This window comes from Lithobates pipiens, unplaced genomic scaffold (assembly GCF_037356315.1).
Source record: "Lithobates pipiens isolate NorthernLeopardFrog02 unplaced genomic scaffold, aLitPip1_a1.2 Scaffold_28, whole genome shotgun sequence".
In the NCBI taxonomy this organism is placed as follows: Eukaryota; Metazoa; Chordata; class Amphibia; order Anura; family Ranidae; genus Lithobates; species Lithobates pipiens.
Genome location: NW_027507789.1, coordinates 78707335 through 78727729, shown reverse-complemented (window position 1 = coordinate 78727729; position 20395 = coordinate 78707335). Strand labels below are relative to the sequence as shown.

The 20395-nt window shown below is 48.8% G+C and overlaps 1 protein-coding gene across 1 annotated transcript in view; it reads left to right on the top strand.

Moving 5' to 3' along the window:
* Window positions 1-20395, top strand: part of RUNDC1 (RUN domain containing 1) — a 228425-nt gene that overhangs the window by 128817 nt on the left and 79213 nt on the right. The gene's annotated exons all lie outside the window — the stretch shown is intronic.

Sequence of the window (20395 nt, the reverse complement as noted above, 5' to 3'; positions counted from 1 at the left end):
GAAAACAACATTTAGCAGTGAGATCATAGTTGTAAAGGTATGACTTTTACCACTTTTCAGTTTTCTGGGATTTCTTGGTTTGATAAATCCCTAACTTGGAATAAGCATGCATATACAGTAAGTGCTTTGGAATTTTCTGATTATTCTGATAATGATAATTACTCTGGGTGAGTAGCCAAACGTATTTACCTTATCAGGTCAGCAGAACAGCCAAGTACCAGTAATTAGTAGCATTTCTAGTCTCTTGAATAGAGGCCTGTCCAAATCTGAGGCCATGATTATCGTATATCACAGACACAGAGCATGCTATAATCATGACCATCTGGGAAGTCCAAAAGCAATGCAGTTGAGGGGAGGGAGACACAGAGAAAAAACCCCACTATCCAGCCTAAGCAACCTACTCTACTGCCTGCAGCATGATGCGGCAAAGCGCAGTATCCTCTGCAGCTCTCACATCCACCTTGATGTCATGAATGTATGTACAGAAGACCAAGTTCCAGCCTTGCAGACCTGAGCCACTGACGCTTGAGGACAAAGAGCCCAAGATGCTCCCACACTGCTGGTAGAGTGTGACTTTACCCAAATGGGTGGAACCTTGCATTTCAAGCTATAGGTTTGAGTAATAAACTGGTGGATCCACTGTAAAATTGCCGCTTTTGATGCTGCCTGACCCTTCCTGGGTCAATCTGGAAGAACAAACAAAGAGTCAGACTGCCTAACTTGTTCTGATAACCTTAAAGCGGGGCCCCACCCAGAAGGGGAAGCTATGCTTGTTTGCTACCCCACCCCCACTCCACTGCCACATTTGGTACTTTTTGGGGGGGGGGTGGAGCTGGTACTTTTGTCATTGTTTTGCCAGGTACCCACTTATGGCTCCGATCGCAGCAGTGATTTGAGCCAGAAGTTCAGCTGTTCAATTGTTAAGATGGGTGCAATATTTGTCCCCGAGACAGAAAATCAAACCAGACCGGAGGTGACCAATGTCTGTCCATTGCCAAGTTTACCATGGTGGCTTGCCAAGCCGGAGTCATCAAGATACTGGCTTTACTTCCTCCTGGATCCTGCGCAACAGATACGGAAGCAGATGAACCAGAGCAAAGGTGTAAATCAGGGAGAACTGGTCTCAAGGGCATCTACCCCTATCGCCAGTGGGTCCCTTATCCTGGAGACAAACCTTGTTGTTGAACCTGGACGCTAGAAGAGCTACTTAAGGAGTTCCTCAACAATGACAAATTGAATTGCTCAGGATGCAGGGACCACTCTCCCGACATTAACCGCTGGCAACTGAGAAATTCCGCCTGCCAGTTCTCTATCCCTTGGATGTGTACCGCTGACCGATATGGTACATGACCCTCTGCCCTTGTCAGAATATGACTGAGGGGGGGGACCTGGGCAGCACGATTATTGGTGATTAATATATGCCACTGCTGTGGCATCATCGGATTGAGCCCTGACCAGAAGGCCACACAACTGATTCATCCAATGGTCCAGAGCAAGACAAACTACCCCAGATTGTTGATGGGCAGCACCCATTCTTGTGGAGACCATGCTCCCTGCACTTCAGACGAGTCCAGAACGGCTTCCTATCTAGAGAGGCTGGCATTTGCCATCACTGTCCTCCAAATTACTGGGAGAAAAGATTTCCTCTTTAAGTTCCAAGAGACCATCCACCAATTTAGACTCGGCAACACCCCGGGGGACAAAAGACTTATGGTTAATCTAATGCTTGAATTTTCCTGTTCCAAACAGACAGAATGTTCATCTGTAATGTTCTGGAGGGGAACTGTATGTAGGGAATGGCCTTGAACGTCGACACCATTTTCCCCAGCAACCTCATGCACAGATGTATTGAAGGATAACTTTGCCTTATACCCAGAACCTGAGTACTCTCGTCTGAACTATATCTAGGACCACCCCAAATACTCCAAGCTTTGTACTGGCTCCAGAGCTAACTTCTTGAATTTAAGTACCCAGCCCATGTGCTCCAATGTACACGAGAAGCACGTTCTGCCTCAACCGTGAAACTGACTGCTCTTTGAGCAAGAGGTCGTCTAGGTGTCCTAGGTTAGACACTCCCTGAGTTCTCAACAAGCCTAGCACTGGGATTTAATACCTTTATGAACACCCCTAAGGGCAGCGGCACAAATTGAAAATGACAAATTTCTACTGAAAACCACAGAAACCTTTGATGTGTGTTCTTGATGTCTGTAGATGATAGAAAATCCTCCTTTCGAAGTATGACTAGGATTGATTGAACAAATTCCATTTTAAAAGGCCGAACCCTTAGGCGTCTTAGTACTATGAGATCCAATATTGGTCTCATGTCCCCATTTGGCTTTGGGACCATGAACAGATTTGAGTAGAAGCCCCAGAATCTCTTGTCCGATGGATCCCAGTCTAACAGGTTGAGTGCCTGAAACAAGGAGTCTCTTTTTTTTTTTTTTTTAGCTAAATTAATGGGTACGTTCAATCTCAAAAATCAAGGAGACAGAAGAACCCATATTCCCAGCCTGTACACCTGAGAGACTGTGAAAATGACCCATCTATCCGAACTCACCTCTGTGAGTGGGGGAACCCCTTCATAAGGAAGTGGACATGGAACCTGCCTTAGAAGATTTTGGCACCCAGGGCTTTTTCTGCCCCTGGTTCTGCGAGTTACCTCTAGAGCCAGTTGTTTGCGAGCATCAAAAGGACTGTCTAGCAATTGATGAACTAGTTGTGAAAGCCCCAGGCCCTCTATAGACAGAGCGCTTACTTTTCTTTTAAAGTGCCAGAAGAGAACATTTTCCACCCAAGATTTTTTGGATGTACTTGTCCAAATCTTCACCAAACTAAACATTCCCCATAAAAAGGAAAACCTGCCAGCAACTTCTTGCAAAGCGTTTCAGGTGAACAATTCTTTAATCACAAGACTCTACGCATGTGCACTAACATTAGGGCCAAAGGTGAAATCTGACAAATAGTTTTTTAGGGCATCTACTGCAAAAAAATAATGCACAGGGTAAATCTACAAATTTCTCAGCAGGATCCTAGCCTTGAACCGGGACCTTTCTTACCAATCGCTTGACGTGATCTTTCAGACTTTGGCAAATCCCAATAGCTGCCACAGCTGGCTGCACAGCAGACACAGCCAAAGCAAACAAAGCCTTCAGAAGTGATTCAAACTTTTTGTTGGTTGGATCTTTAAACACTTGAACATGGTCCAATGAGCAAGTCAAATTTTTATTAAGAGATGAAACGTCTGCATATACCGCTGGCAAGCTCCATTTCTCTTACATTCACCAACTGACACAGCTCCTTTCTTAGACCATTGGGTTATTACGCCACCTTCAGGAGAGGACTAGGCAGAACATGTTATAATAAAACTACAACTTTCTAGTTCCGCTCAAGGGGCGGTCCCTTAGGTCACAACCCCTCAGCCTGCTACTGCAGCCTCAGTTTTTTACTACCTAGTGAAGAAGGACCTAGGAACCCTGCAAGCCCACCGGCACGTGGATTTTACTGCAGAAGTTTTGCTTTTTGCGCAAGATTAAAGATCCTGTGATCTGCTATCAACAGCCAGCTGGGTGACAGGCTGGATACTCTTATCCTTGTAGTCTCCCCAGCCTGGCCGGCGAGCGTGTACAGACCAGAGCTCCGCGCTGGGTCCGCCACGACATGCCCCCAGCTCCAGGAGCGGCCGGTGGGCGTAATGCCCCGGGGCACACATATGACCGGGCTACTGATGTCTGCGTCAGTGTGCCGGGCCAGCAGCCACCCCATACTGATCGGAGAGTGGGTCTGTGATGGAATGTCTCCCAGCTCTTCAGGACTGGTAAGTACAGCTCTCCCTGCCTCGGTGGGGCTGGGCATTCCCTGGGAAGTCGATTTCAGGGTCCCTCACCTCCCTCTCTTCTCTCCCTGTCTTCCCTCCCCCCCTTCCCTGTGAGGGATCCTGCATGGACTGCTGAGCAGTGTGTGTGCCATAGACAGGGGCTCTCTGGGGAGGCTCTCATCTGTGGGGACTGCACTGGATAGCTGTGCCCTGGACATGTATAGGTCTCTCCCCTGAGGTGTCTGGAGGCTGTGTCTGTTGATGGCTGTAGCGCTGTTTTACCGCCATTTCTCTGCCTGTTTTTTCACTGTTCTTCATTGCATACAGTGCTCGGCGACCATGTTTGGTGTGACCAGGGAGCAGCATGCTCTGTCTCCATTTTCCTGTAGTCCAGCGGCCATTTTTCCCGTGATTATGTCCTTTATATTGCACGCTCGGCGACCATTTAGTTGAAGCCTGAACATGTTTTTCAGCTTCAGCGCTATTCAGAACAGCTCAGCACAGCACGGTTTGGTCTCTTATGCATCTGGGAGCTGACACAGGACATAAGCACACCTAGCTGGACGGCGTAGAACTCTGTCAGGGTGGTGAGTCCTGCAGGAGGAGCCCCTCAGCCAGCAGCAGTTAAGAGGGTGGGACCATCACTGTCCTAAGTCCCCAACAGGTGGCACACATGGTAGGGTCAGCATGGCTTCAGAAACTGGTGTTTCCTCCCCCAAAATCCAGGCAATTGCAACCAGTTCGCCTGCAGACAGTGCATTGCCTCTGGACGCTTTGTCGGCGGTCCTTAATTCGTTCGTTGCCAAGATGGAGGCGGTGTGTGGGAGCAAGGGTGGTAAAAAACAGCCCCTAAACTGCAAACCCCCCCCCACTCCCACACCCCCTCGTCCGTGGAGACGCAGACTCGGCCCTGCTGAGGCTGGTGACCTCTGTTCTGTTGTTTCAGAAGACGCTGACCAGGACTGATCGGACAGTGAGCATGAGTCCCTGTCCATGCGTGACAAATCGCTTGTTGGAGCACTTATCACAGCTGTGCGTGATACCCTGAAAATTCAGGAGCCAGCAGATCCCTCTGCTGATGTAGAGGCCCCCTTTGGGTCCTGTAAGCCAGCCCGCACACCTAAGGTGTTCCCGTATCTCTCTTATTTCGATAAGTTCATATACAAGGAATGGGGTCGACCGCAACAGACCTTTTCGATCCCCAAATACATGGCGGTGTGTTACCCCTATGAGAGGAGAGCCTTTTCAAAAAATAGTCGGCTCCTCCAATCCTGGACCCCCCAGTATCCAGGTTAAACAAAGTAACCACGATCCCGGTAGAGGGGAATCCTGCCTTTAAGGACCCCATGGACAGGAAGGCCGAGGCAGTGGCTCGTTCCTTGTTTAAGGTGGTGGGGTCAACAATGCGACCAGTATGGCATCCGCACTTGTGTCACAGACACTTACCGAGTGGGCAAAACTTTTGCACCGCAAATTGGGGAAGCAACAGGCTTCTCCTGTCTGCATGGAACTAGCAGACCAGTTAGTACAAGGCCTTAAGTATGTTTGTGATGCAGCCCTGGATACCCTTCCTCTGTTATCTAGGGCTTCAGTGTCGGCAGTGGTGCTGAGGCGCCTGATTTGGCTAAAATGCTGGTTGGCTGATCAGGCATCTAAAGAAAGCCTTGACGGATCTTCCCTTTCTTGGCGAATGGCTCTTTGGAGCCTCATTAGATGACATTATTAAAAATGCCACAGTTAGTAAGAGTGCGCTACTCCCACAGGCCAGGAAAGCTAAGGAGCCACGTCGTAGGCAAGGGCCCTCCTTTTCCGCTCACACGGCTTTTTCGTCCTCCCGGGGCTTCGGCTAAACGTCCTCAGCCCGACAGGACGACCTCTAAAGGACAAAAATGTCCCTGGAACCGCAAGCCTAACAAGTCTGCGAGCAAAAGTGCTACCGCATGAAGATTTGCCCCGCCCTCAACACAGGTGGGTGGGGGGGTCGCTTTCGGGTGTTTGCAGCCCGGTGGGCCTCTCAGCTGTCCGACCATTGGGTCTGCAATCTGATTTCCTAAGGCTACAAGATAGCGTTCCTCTCTTGGCCACAAAACAGATTCTTCCCCTCTAGCATACCCGTACTCACCGGCTCGCTGGGAGGACCTATTGGGGGGCGGTAAGGGACCTGCTGAGTCACGGGGTGATAGTACCTGTTCCGGAGTCGGAACACTTCCAGGGGTTCTACTCCGATCTGTTTGTAGTCTCCAAAAAGGAAGGGGTACGTCCAATTTTGGATCTAAAAGCCCTCAATTACTTTGTAAAAGTACAGAGGTTCAGAATGAAATCAGTTTGCTCAGTAGTCACTGCACTCCATCAAGTGGACTCCCTGGCATCTTTGGACATCCAGGATGAGTACCTGCACATACCCAGAGCATCTTCCACCTCAGAGTTAGAGGAGGATTTGGCGATCACCATGCAGACCTTGAAGGAATTTGGGTTGCTGTTGAACCTAAAAAAGTCAGTAATTGTACCAACTCAGCGTTTGGAGTACCTAGGCTTATTGCTGGACTCCATGGAAGCGAGAATGTTTTTCCCTTCAGACAAGCTGCAGACTCTCAGAGCTACGATAAAACTGCTGATGAACCACATGTGGTCGTCGCTACGCTTCTGCATGCTAGTCCTGGGACTCATGGTGGCCTCCTTCGAGGCAGTACCGTATGCCCAGTTTCATACCTGAGTCTTGCAGAAGGAGATTTTGACAAAGTGGAACAAATCTCCGTTGTCCATGGATCGGCAGATTCAGGTGAGCCAGTTAGTCAGGGATTCCCTGCTCTGGTGGCTGAGGTCCCCAGCACTTCGGTCTGGGAAGTCGTTCCTACCTCTGAAATGGACAGTGATCACAACGGACGCCAGCCTAACTGGGGTGGTGGTTCAGTTGACCCAGGGCCTCTAGTCGGTGGAGGAATCCAAGTTGCAGATCAATCTGCTCAAGCTGAGAGTGATCAGGCTGTGCCTCTCCACGTGCTCAATAAGACTTTGAGGGCATCCAAGAAGCTCGGCCTCCGCACGGGAGGTCATTCACATCCTTCAGTGGGCATTTACATCCCGGGAGTGGAGAACTGGCAGGCGGACTACTTAAGTCGCCAGATTCTGGACCCAGGAGAATGGGCGTTGCATCCAGAGGTGTTCAGGCTACTGTGCCTGCGATGGTGCACACCAGTGGTGGATCTTCTGGCCTCCTGTCTCAATCGGAAGGCGCCGAGATTCGTGTCCAAGACAAGAGATCCTTGTGCAGACACGCTGGTGGCTCCGTGGGATCAGTACCAGCTGATCTATGCCTTTCCTCTGCTGAAACTGTTACCACATCTGCTCCGCAGATTGGAGGCCGAGGTGATTCCAGTAATACTGATTACCCCAGATTGACCCCAGCGTCCCTGGTATGCAGACCTAGTGCGCCTGGTGGCGGATGCCCCATGGCGACTGCCATTATGAGAGGACCTTCTGTCTCAAGGTCCGATTCTCCATCCTGCTTTACGATCGCTGGTTTTAACGGCATGGCTATTGAGAGCCAGGTGTTGAGGAACCAGGATCTTTCGGACTCGGTGATTCCAACTATGCTGAGAGCGTAGAAATCATCTTCTTGGAAGATATATCATCGTACGTATGTGTGAGGAGAAAGGATGGCGTCCACACTCCTTTTCTATATCCAGGATCCTGCTGTTTCCACAGCAATGAGTAGACCAGAAATTGGCGTTAAGCACCATTAAGGGACAAATTTCAGCTTTGGATGTCTTTTTTTTTTCAGCGACCCCTGTCGTTTTCCTCTCTAGTGAGCACCTTTGTTCAAGGGGTCCGACATGTAGTTCCTCCCCGGTGCATCCACAGTTACCCCCATGGGATCTGAACCTGGTGTTATCAGCGCTTCAAAAACCGCCATTTGAAAATATCAGAGCGACTCCTCTGTTGACTCTTTCTCAGAAAGTGGTCTTTCTAGTGGCCATTACTTCGGCCAGGAGGGTTTCGGATCTGGCGGCTTTGTCTTGCAAGTTGCCCTATCTGGTTAACCACAAGGATAAGGTAGTGTTGCGTCTGCAACCTTCTTTTCTGCCAAAGGTGGTTTTGGCATTCCACATCAATAAAGACATTGTGTTACCATCTTTGTGTCCTAAACCAACACATCCTAAGGAGGTGGCCCTCCATTTCCTGGATGTGGTTTGGGCTCTGAGGGTGTATTTGTCTGCTACGGCTCCCTTTCGGAGTCATACTCCTTGTTTATTTCGGTGGCTGGTCCGAAAAAAGGCATGGCGGTCTCTTCGGCCACCATTTCCAGGTGAATCAGACAGATTGTACTACAGGCCTACGCTTTGAAGGGGCAGGTACCCCCCTTTCCGGTCGCGGCCCACACCATCAGGGCAATTGGAACGTCTTGGGCCTTCCGGCATCAAGCGTCTGTCGCTCAAGTGTGTAACTTGGTCGTTTGTCCACACCGTTGCAAAATTCTACAAGGTAGATGTCATGGCATCGCCTGATGCCTGTTTTGGCCGCAAAGTTTTGCAGGCGGCCGTATAATTGCAATTGCACTTAAATTTTTCCTGTTTTTTGGTAAAAACACAGTAACTGTAAGCAAAATGCACTGTTGCATTTGTTACCGCAGTTCTGAGGCAGTTTGGAGGTAGTGACTCCCAGATGAGGGTAAAAAAGTTCTTGGTTATTCCCACACACTGTTGTTTTGTGGGTAAAGTTTTTATACTAGTTCCCACATGCCATTGTGAGTGAAGTTCTTATGCTGTTTTCCCACCCCTCGTTTTGGCACTGCTTGGGAACATCCCAATGGCCTAAGAAAGGAGCTGTGTCAGTCGGTGAACGTAAGAGAAAATAGGATTTTTTTTGTATTTGCCGCAAAATCCTTTTCTCTGTAGTTCACCGACTGACACAACACCCTCCCCTCCTATTTTTGTCTGTTATACTGCTTGTTGATGTACTGAGGCTGCAGTAGCAGGTTGAGGGGTTGTTACCTAAGGGACCGCCCCTTGGGCGAAACTAGAAAGTTCTATTTTATTATAACATGTTGACATGTTCTGACTAGTCCTCTGCTGAAGGTGGCGTAACAACCCAATGGCCTAAGAAAGGAGCTGTGTCAGTCGGTGAACTACAGAGAAAATGATTTTACGGTAAGTACAAAAAATCCTATTTTTTTTCACAGACTTCTCCATAGGATAGAGAATGTAAAACCATTTGGGTGGAAAAAGGACTCTATCTGTACGATCCCAGTTAACATACACTACTTGGAGCAGGTATAAAGGAAAAGCCTGAGAGCTTTGCCGTGGCCGCAGAGATCCTAGAGAGGAATACTTAAAGTGGTTGTAAAGTCAGAAGGTTTTTATGCGCAGAAACCGCCCCTGCACCCCCTAATACATCACTGAGCCCCCTCTCTGTCCACGAATGTCTCGGCAGTCTGAGGCTCTCCCTCCTGTTGTCTAAGACTCAGCTGTGGCTCCAATGGCTCCTGCTGCTGTTAAAGTCAGTCAGCCAATCAGGAGAGGGAGTGGGGTCGGGCTGCTCTGTGCAAATCCACTGCACAGAGCAGGTAAGTATAACATATTTGCTATTTAAAAAAAAATTACAATCACTTTAACCTCTTGCCGACCAGCCACCGTCATTATACTGCTGCAGGTCGGCATGTTCCCATGAGCCGTCGTAGCCGTACATCAGCCCTTTAAGTGGGGATAGCAGGCATGTGCGGGGGACCTGATGCGCGTGGCCGGCAGTCGCGATGATTGGCGGAAACACGCGTTTACAGGCACGAGAGCCAGAACAGGGACTTGTGTGTTTTAACACACACGTCCCTGTTCTGTGAGGAGAGGAGAGACAGAGAGTGTGTTCCTACTAGTTAGGAACAACGATCTGTTATCTCCTCTAGTACTCCCATCCCTCTACAGTTAGAACACACACACGAGGGAACACAGTTAACCCCTTGATTGTCCCCTAGTGTTAACCCCTTCCATGCCAGTGATATTTACACAGTAATCAATGCAATTTTATAGCACTGATCACTGTATAATTGCGAATGGTCCCAAAAATGTGTCAAAAGTGTCCGATCAGTCCGCCATAATGTCACAGTTCCGTTAAAAATTGCGGATCACCATCATTACTAGTAAAAAAAAAAAAGTAGAAAAATAGTAGACACTATAACTTTTGCACAAACCAATCAACATACACTTATTGCGATTTTTATTACCAAAAATATGTAGAAGAATACATATCGGCCTAAACTGAGGAAAAGATTTGCTTTTTTTTAAAAAAAATTGGGGATATTTATTATAGCAAAAAGTACAAAATTACTGTTTTTTGGGAGGTTTTTTTCCAAAATTGCCGCTCTTTTCTTGTTTTTAGCGCAAAAAAATAAAAACCGCAGAGTTGATCAAATACCACCAAAAGAAAGCTCTATTTGTGGGAATTTTTTTTGGGTACAGCGTTGCATGACCGCGCAATTCTCATTGACACAGTCTGGGGCTGAACTGGTTATGCTTTGACACTAAAACCTACAAGCTGATTGGTTACTATGCAAAGCTGCACCTGATTCTGTGTGCACCAGTTTCAGTAAATCTCCCCCTTTTCTCTTTCGTTCATTGATGGACACAGCTAGGGTTATTATGCCACCTTCAGGAGAGGACTAGGCAGAACAACAACAAATGTGAAAAAACAACAAAACTGTACAGCTCCGCCCAGGGGGGCGGTCCCTCTGGTAATCACCCCTCAGCCTGCTTCCTGCAGCTCAGTTTTTTGCTGTCTAGTGAAAGAGAAGGACCTGCTGACCATCAATCCTGGGATTTTTTCTTTTTCTTTTTTTTGCCTTTTGCGCAAGATTTTGAGATCCTGTGATCTTCTATCAACAGATCAGATCTATCAGATCCTTGTAGTCTCCCCAGCCTGACTATCCAGCATGTGCAGGCCCTAGCTACGTGCTGGGTCAGTCACGACATGCCCCTCAGGCTCCAGGGGTGGCCAGTGAGTGCAATGCTCCGGGGCACACATGTGACCGGACTACGGATGTCTTTGTCACAGTGTGCCATGGCCCGCAGCCACCCCGTACTGCTTGGGTGTGGGTCGGTGATGGGATGCCTCCAGCGCATGTGGACGGTAAGCACAGCTCACCCTGTCTCAGCAGGACAGAGCAGCTGAGTATTCCCTGGGAGGTCGATTAGGGGGTGTCTCTTCTCCCTTTCTTCTCTCCCTGGCCCTTAGACCCCCCCCCCCGTAGGGGATGCTACATGACTGGGCTGTAATGCGGTGTGTGTACCTGAGCCAGGGGTCCTCCAGGGGGCTCTGGTCCTTGATTGGGGGCTGCGCTGTGGCTGTTTGTGTTCTTGTGCTGTATTCTGTCTCTCTGCTGGTGTCTCTGTGGGCTCTGCATGTGCTGACGCCATAGCACTGACCGCCGCTATTGTCTGTGTATACAGCATTATCGTCGGCCAATTTCTGTTGGCCTCTGTGAGATGCATGGTTGGCGGGCATTTTCCCGAAGTTCGGCAGCCATTTTGCCTGTGATTTTTTTTTTCCATACAAGAGCGCCCAGCGGCCATTTTCTTGTAGCCTCAGTTCGGTTTTTCTCCACAGCGCTGATTCCTGTGCCTCAGAACAGCATGTTTTTTACTCCTGGACACTTGTGCGCTGACACAGGACAGGGCTATCAGCGACAGGACAGCAGTACTCGGTCAGGGTGGTGAGTCCTGTGGTGGGGGCCACCTTAGTCTGTAGCAGCTAGGAGGGATTGAGCACCTTGTCCTAAGTCCTCAAGGGTGGCAGACAGGGTGGGTCAGCATGGCGTCAGAAGCTGGCATTTCTTCCCAGACCTCCCTGCAATTGCAACCAGCTCACCTGCAAGCAGTGCAGTTCCTTTGTACGCTTTGTCGGCGGTCCTTGAAACATTTGTTGCCAGTGTGGAGGCGGTGTGCGGGTGCAAGGGGGGTAAGAAACAGCCCTTGCCCCCCACCTCAGGGGAGAGCTCTGATTCAGACTTGGGCCCTGCTGGCGGCCCCTGTTCTGATGTGTCAGAGGATGCTGACCAGGACCGATCGGACAGTGAGGATGTTTCTGTGTCCAGGTGCATGCAGGAAAAATCGCTAGTTGGAGCACTTATCACCGCTGTGCGTGATACCCTGAAAATACAGGCTGCAGCAGGATCCTCTGCTGAGGTGGTGGTCCCTTTTGGGTCCCGTAAGCCAGCCCGTACACCTAAGGTGTTTCCGTACCTGACTTATTTTGATAAGTTCATATATAAGGAATGGGGAAGCCCGCTACGGACCTTTTCGGTCCCTAAAAGAATGGGTGGTGCGGTACCCCTTTGAGGAGCCTCCTTAAAAAATCGTTGGCTCCCCCGGTCATGTACCCCCCAGTATCTAGGTTAAACAAAGTAACCACGATCCCGGTAGAAGAGGCTCCTGCATTTAAGGACCCTACCGACAGGAGGGCTGAGACAGTGGTCCGGTCCATGTTTACGGTAGTGGGGTCAGCGCTACGACCAGTACTGGTTACTGCATTAGTGTCACAGACCCTTACTGAATGGGCGAAATTGCACCGTGAATTGGAGAAGCAGCAGTCTCCTTCGGTCTGCGTGGAGTTAGCAGACCAGTTGGTGTGCGGCCCTAAGTAAGTCTGTGATGCGGCCCTGGATACACTTCCTCTGCTCTCCAGAGCATCAGTATCAGCAGTGGTGCTGCGGCGCCTGATGTGGCTGAAATGCTGGTCGGCGGACCAGGCATCAAAAAAGCCTTGACGGATTTGCCCTTCCTTGGTGAGTGGCTATTTGGAGCCTCACTGGATGACATTATAAAAAATGTCACAAGTGGGAAGAGCGCGTTGCTCCCACAGTCCAGGAAGGGTAAGGAGCCACGCCGCATGCAAGGGCCCTCCTTTTCTGCTCAAAAGAGACTTTTTCATCCACCCGGGACTTCAGCTAAGCCCTCCCAGTCCCACAAAGCGACTGCTGAGGGACAAGAGCATCCCTGGTCACGCAAGCCTGCAAGCAAATGTGCTACTGCATGAAGGTTTGCCCCCGCTCGATGCACGGGTGGGGGGTCGCCTTCGGAAGTTTGCAGCTCAGTGGGCCTCTCTGCTGTTCGACCAATGGGTCTGCAAACTGATTTTATCGGGCTACAAGATAGAGTTCCTCTCTTGGCCGCCAAACAGATTTTTTTCCCTCCAGCATACCCTTACTCCCGGCTCACCGGGAGGCCCTGTAAGGGACCTGCTCAGCTGTGGGGTTCTAGTGCCTGTTCCAGAACCAGAAAGGTTTTAGGGATTCTACTCCAATCTGTTTGTAGTCCCCCAAAAGGAAGGGGTACATCCAATCCTGGACCTAAAAGCCCTCAATTGCTTTGTGAAAGTACAGAAGTTCAGAATGGAATCAGTAGTCACTGCACTCCATTAGAGGGACTCCCTGCCATCTCTGGATATCCAGAATGCGTACTTGCATATACCCATATGCCTCAGGCATCGGAGGTTCTGCTGGTTTGCAGTGGGGGAGGACCACTACTAGTTTGTGACTCTCCCCTTTGGCCTGGCTTCAGCACTCCGAGTCTTTACCAAAGTATTGGCACCAATTTTGGCATTGTTGCAACAACGTGGGTTACCTAGACAATTTCCTTCTGAGAGCAGCTTCCGCCTCAGAATTAAAGGAGGATGTGGCGATCACCATGAAAACTCTACATGAATTTGGGTGGGTGCTGAACCTCAAAGTCTGTACTAGTGCTGGACTCCGTGGAAGCGATAGTGTTTCTCCCTTCAGACAAGCTGCAGACTCTCAGGTCATCTCTACGTTTCTGCATGCGAGTCCTGGGCCTCATGGTAGCCTCCTTCGAGGCCGTACCGTATGCCCAATTTCACACCAGAGTCTTGCAGAAGGAGATATTATCCAAATGGGACAAATCTCCGTTATCCCTGGATCAGCAGATTCGTGAGCCAGTTAGTCAGGGATTCTCTTCTCTGGTGGCTGAGATCTCCGGCCCTTCGGTCCGGGAAATCGTTCCTGCCTCTTCATTGGACTGTGATCACTGTCCGGCTGGGGTGGAGTACTGAGAGAACAATCGACCCAGGGCCTCTGGTCAAGGGAGGAATCCCACATGGTCGATGAGACTAAGAGGGCGTCCGATCAGGATCCAGTCAGACAACGCCACGGCGGTGGCATATGTCAACCATCAAGGAAGAACAAGGAGCTCAGCTGCAGCACAAGAGGTTGCTCACATCCTTCGGTGGGCAGAGCGACACGTACCGGCCCTGTTGGCCATATACATCCCGGGAGTAGAAAACTGACAGGCGGACTATCTAAGTTGCCAGATGCTGGATCCAGGAGAGTGGTTATTGCATCTAAATGTGTTCAGGCTTCTTTGCCTGCAGTGAGGCACACCAGGTGTGGATCTTCTGGCCTCTCGGCTCAATTGAAAGGTGCGGAGGTTCTTGTCCAGGACAAAAGATCCTTGAACGGACACATCAGACACATTGGTGGCTCCACGGGAGCAGTATCGGCTGATTTACGCCTTCCCTCCCCTCAAACTGTTACCTCGTCTGCTCCGCAGAGTAGAGGCCGACGGGATTCCAGTAATACTGATTGACCCAGATTGGCCTCTGCGTCCTTGGTACACCGACCTAGTACGCCTGGTGGAGGATGCTCCTTGGCAGTTGTCGATGCAAGAGGACATTCTACCGCAAGGTCCGATACTCCATCCTGCTTTACCGTCGCTGGTTTTAACGGCATGGCTGTTGAAAGCCAGGTGCTAAGGAACTGAGGTCTGTCGGACTCAGTGATTTCCACTATGCTGAGAGCACAAAAGTATTTTTCTTGGAAGATATACCATCGTACGTGGAAGGCTTATTTCTCCATGTGTGTCCACGCACCTATTCTGTTTCCAGGATCACGCTGTTCTTACAGTGAGGTGTGTACCAGAAGCTGGCCTTGAGCACCATCAAGGGACAGATATCAGCCTTGGCTGTTTTTTTCCAACGACCCCTGGCGTCTCACTCATTGAGTACTTCTGTGCAAGGGGTTTGGTATGTAGTCCCTCCGGTGCGACCACCCCTACCTCCGTGGGATCCGAACCTGGTGCTATCGGGGTTTCAAAAACCGCCGTTTGAGAACATCAGGGAAATTCCCTTGTTGACTCTTTCTCAGAAAGTGGTCTTTCTAGTGGCTATTACATCTGCCAGGAGGGTTTCTGAGCTGGCGGCCTTGTCTTCCAAGTCGCCCTATCTAGTTATCCAGGATACGGTGGTGTTGCATCCGCAACCTTCTTTTCTGCCGAAGGTGGTTTCGGCTTTCCATCTCAATGAAGACATTAGGTTACCATCTCTGTGTCCAAAACCGACACGCCCTAAGGAGGTGGCCCTCCATTCCCTGGACGTGGTCCTAGCTCTAAGGGTATATCTGTCTGCCACGGCTTCCTTCTGGAAGTCAGACTCTGTTTGTTTCGGTAGCTGGTCCAAAAAAAGGGCTGGCGGTCTCGTCCTCCACCATTTCCAGGTGGATTAGACAGATTGTGGTCCAGGCTTATGCCTTGAAGGGGCAGGTGCCCCCTTTCCCTGTCATGGCCCATTCCACCAGGGCAATTGGGACCTCTTGGGCTTTCCGACATCAAGCGTCATTCTCCCATGTGTGTAAGGCAGTGACTTGGTCGTCCGTTCAGACCTTCACGAAGTTCTACAAAGTTGATGTAAGCGCATCTCCTGATGCCTGTTTTTAGCCACAAAGTTTTGCAGGCAGCCGTGTAATGTTGCAATTTACACGCTTTCTTCTTGTTAGAGAAAGTTATGTTTGTCTGTGCGTCTGATGCATATGTTGGCCGCAAGTTTAATGCGGCTGGTTCAGATGGTGACTCCTCCATTGGGGAGCACCGCTGGTTATGAGTGAAGTTATGTTTGCTGTTCCCATCCCTCGTTATGACACTGCTTGGGCACGTCCCTATGGTCAAGATTAATGGAGCTGTGTCCGTCAATGAACGAAAAAGAAAATAGGATTTTTTTTGCTCACCATAAAATCCTTTTCGCTGAAGTTCATTGACGGACACAGCACCCTCCCCTCCTATTAGTTTACGTTATACTGCTTGTTGACGTACTGAACTGCAGGAAGCAGGCTGAGGGGTTATTACCACCCCCCTGGGCGGAACTGTACAGTTCTGTTGTTTTTCACATGTATTACATGTTCTGCCTAGTCCTCTCCTGAAGGTGGCGGAATAACCCTATGGTCAAGATTAATGGAGCTGTGTCCGTCAATGAACTTCAGAGAAAAGGATTTTACGTTGAGTACAAATATCCTATTTGTTGGTAAAAACACTTGTGTTGCAAATGTTTCAGCTTAGAAATGTTTTTAATTTTTTTTTTTTTTTTTTAAAGTGAAGAACCTGAACATTTGGCTCTTGATGTGTACCTTTGAGCTCTCTATGGTTAAAATTCCTGCCGATCACCTGCCCCTGAGATTGGAACCAGGAATGTTGAGTTTGCTGCAGCAATTTTAGTTGCTTAGCTGCTTTTTTTTTTTTTATCTTGTGGCTCGCAGGCATGTTTGAATGTACGTTACTAGCTGACAAATATGGATGTCCTCTGCCAATTATCACTACCCTTTCTGTAATCTGTTTTTTTATATGTAAAAAGTACACCTAGTGACACACAAGGACAATTTCCTCCTAATAGTATATACCTGTGTTCTTAAAGTTTATTTATCTTTATGGGAAACATGCCTATTTTGTGTACAGGTGCAGAAAAAGTGCCTTATTGGAAAAAGCATGGTAAGGACATCACACTATCCACTGTGTCCAGTCAGAGAACACTTTGCATCAATTTAGAATGCAAAGTGTTCTCCAACTGTGCCTGTGCCGAGCAAGTGACCTTCTGTGTTCACTAAGCAGCAGGGCTGCCACGTAGCACAGGACCCTGAAGCTAACAGAAATCACTGTAGTAGCTGTGCCTGCGATTGAATTCATCTTACTTGGCATTCAATCCAGCCCAGTCACATCTACAAGAAGAGTCCAAACCGCAGAAGTCCCTCCTCACAGATCACAGCATTATTCAAAAAAGGAAAGCTCTCCATATACACAGGGTTCTGGGAAATCTAGCTGTGCTGATTCTGGACAGCAAAGTTTTCTGTGTGGGTTGCCATGCATTTAGTATATACAGCGAATTTGTTGCGCTCAATTACAAACAAAAAATGTATTATATTAGACAAGTTGCTCACACAATATTGCTGGATACAATAAATAAAATGTGAAATAGAAGAAATGTGGCGCTTAGAAATAAAAATACAATTGTATAAAATATACAATATATGAGAATAGTCCAAAATCGGAAAAGATTCCACCAATCAGGAGCAGATCACCATCCACCATGTCAGGAAAAAAGAAAAGGTAATAGAAGTCCCATCACCTTCACCCAATTATACTGACTCTTACCGTCAGTGCATGTGTAATGCACATATAGTAACTGCAACTCAAAGAGCAATCCCTCCTGGCCAGCGTGATGATACAAAGCCTCCTCACAGCTTTAGGGCAAGTTCAGAAACCGCTAAACATGGCTCAGTATTCATGGAAGTAAATGTAAAAAAAAAAGATCGATCATTGCGCAATGCATCTTAACCGCTTAAGGACCCCCTCCTGCATATTTACATCGGCAGAATGGCACAGCTGGGCACAATCACGTACCTGTACGTGGCTCTTTAAGTGCCCAGCCGTGGGTCGTGCTAGCGCCGCCACCGGCACGCTCGTGGACCCGGTACTGAACTCCGTGGCCACGGGACCCGCTTACCTGATCGCTGCTGGAGTCCCGCGATCGGGTCACAGAGCTGAAGAACAAGGAGAGGTATGTGTAAACAAACCTCTCCTCATGCTTCCTAGTGTGGCTGTCACTGATCGTCTGTTCCCTGTTATAGGGAAAGACTATCAGTGACGTCACATGACAAGCTACGCCCCCCAACAGTAAAAACACACACACGTCACACTTAACCCCTCCCCGCCCCCTAGTGGTTAACTCCTTCACTGCCAGTGTCATTTAAATAGCACTGATTGCTGTATAAATGACAATGGTACCAAAAATGTCCGATGTGTCCGCCATAATGTAGCAGTCACAATAAAAATCACTGATTGCTGCCATTACTAGTAAAAAAATATATATTAATAAAAATGCTATAAAACTATCCCCTATTTTGTAAACGCTATAACTTTTCCGCAAACCAATCAATAATCGCTAATTGCGGGTTTTTTTTGTTTTTTTTACCAAAAATATGTAGAAGAATACGTATCGGCCTAAACTGAGGGAAAAATTGTCGCTCTATTTTTGTTTATAGCGCAAAAAATAAAAACTGCAGCGGTGATCAAATACCACCAAAAGAAAGCTCTATTTGTGGGAAAAAAAGGATGCCAATTTTGTTTGGGAGCCACGTCGCAAGACCACACAATTGTCAGTTAAAGTGACGTAGTGCCGAATCGCAAAAAGGCGCCTGGTCCTCTGGCTGCAAATTGGTCTGGGGCTTAAGTGGTTAAGGTAAATTAAACATTTTATTGTAGATAAAAGTTGCACTCACATCTTATGAAGCAAATGGCGTGAAATGGGAAGCGACCAGTGCTTAAGATTGACAAGATAACCGCTGAGTTGTAGTCCACTCGTGTCCTGCGTCATGACGCATCCTAATGACGAAGCGTTGGGTGGAGCCTCATATGACGTTTGAGCCCGGATTGGGAAGACGAGCATCCCACTTGCCTTGTGCAAGTTCTGACCTGCAGAGGGCTCCCCACCCGGCACAGCTGTTGTTGGTCGTGACGATGACCCATGAGACAGGAGCAATTGAGTGGCAGGTGAACAAATTTTTGTTTCTGGAGCCACAAGAAGAGGCTGTTCCTCATTGCTGCTGTTACACGAATGGACTGATTCATGTCCCTCGAACACCACTGCCGAAAAGGGCGTAACCTCCACAGAGACCACTTGACCATGGGGGTTGCGGAGACCGTTGTGACAATTATCCTTAGGCACTGTGTGGCCCTCAGGTGTGAGGAGTTCAAGGCCCGAGAGATTCTCTCTTGGATAACTGGAATTTTTTCCACATGAAGAGAGATGGTGCCTCCCACTTTGTCGAACTGGGCACCCAAGTAGATCAGGCGCTGGACTGGTACTAGATAGCTTTTGTTCAGGTTTAGGAGCCACCCGAAGTCGATCAGTGTGGAGATAACCTGCTCCTTGTGGATCAACAATTGGTCCTTGTTCTGGGACACTAGCAGAAGATCATCGATGTAATAGTACAAGCATATCCCTCTAGCCATAGCCAGGAGAACCTTTGAAAAGACTTGGGGTGAGGTTGTTAGCCCGAAAGGGAAGCAGAAAAACTGCAGATGTTCTTGACCGAAAACTAAGGTATTTGCGGAATTCCTCTGTCACAGGCACGTGGAAGTAAGCATCTTTTAGGTCGATTGAGATCAGCCTATCACCTGGCTGCACGGCTTGTTGGATGGTAGACAGGGTTTTCCATATTGAGCTTTTAGTACTTTATGAATCTGTTGAGGTATCACTGGACACCATGAACTATTTTTCTTCTGAACGAAGAAGAGAGGGGAGTACACCCCCTGGAGCTTTTTGCCCTTTGGGACCAGCAAGACCGCTCTGTGTTTTCAGCGAATCCACATAGGAAAGTAGCACCTGCTTATACTGCGGATACTATCTTGATGGTCTAGTAATGCGAGATTTAGGCCACCCAGACGTGCCGGAAAAGAAGCAAACGAGCCCCCACCCGACCCTCCTGGGTGGGCCCAATCTCAAAATGACTTAGCCAGCTCATGCCCACTGGGCGCCTGGCACTTAGCAGATTTCTGAAAAGGAGCTTGCCCTCTGTTCCAATTCCTTCTGAAGTCCCGTCCAGGCCTGTAAGAGCATGCTTCCCTTGAACGCTTAGTACTACATCTTCTGAATTGAGGTTTCTTCTGACCGAACAGACCCCTATCCTGGGGCAGGAAGCTAGATTTCCCACCAGTGGCCCAGGCTATAGCGCTGTTCAGCCTGTTACCAAATGGCGAGGCACCTTTCAAAGGGAATCCTACACCAGGCTTGTTTAGACACCGGATCGGTGGCCCAAGGCCATAACCACAGGGCCCACTTAGCCTTGACTGAGGACATCATAGTCCGGGCCAGCAGATGGATAAGGTCAATAGAAGCCTCCCTCAGGAAGGCCGCTGCCAGCTTCAGTTCCTGGACTGCCGAGCCTGTGGCTAACTCTTCTGAAACCTCTCTGAGCACTGAGTCCACATTCTCTGTCCAGGATTTCATAGCCTTGGGCATAGCCGCTAGGGCCACGGTGGGTTTGCAAGCCATACTGGCTAGCCTGTAGATTCCCCTGAGGTCTTGGTATATCCTTCTCTCAAAATCGTCTTTAAAGGACACTGCATCCTCCTAGGCGCATTAGTGCTCCATCTATGAGGGGAGCATTTTCCAGATACTTCACTTCCTCTCCTTGAAGGGATATAATCTGGAGGTTCTGCGTGACATAGAAGCTTTCTTGTGTACTTTGCTCCATTCCTCCTCAATGACATCCTTCAATTCTGAAAGGAGCGGAAAGAAGAACTTCCTTTGTTTAGCCAG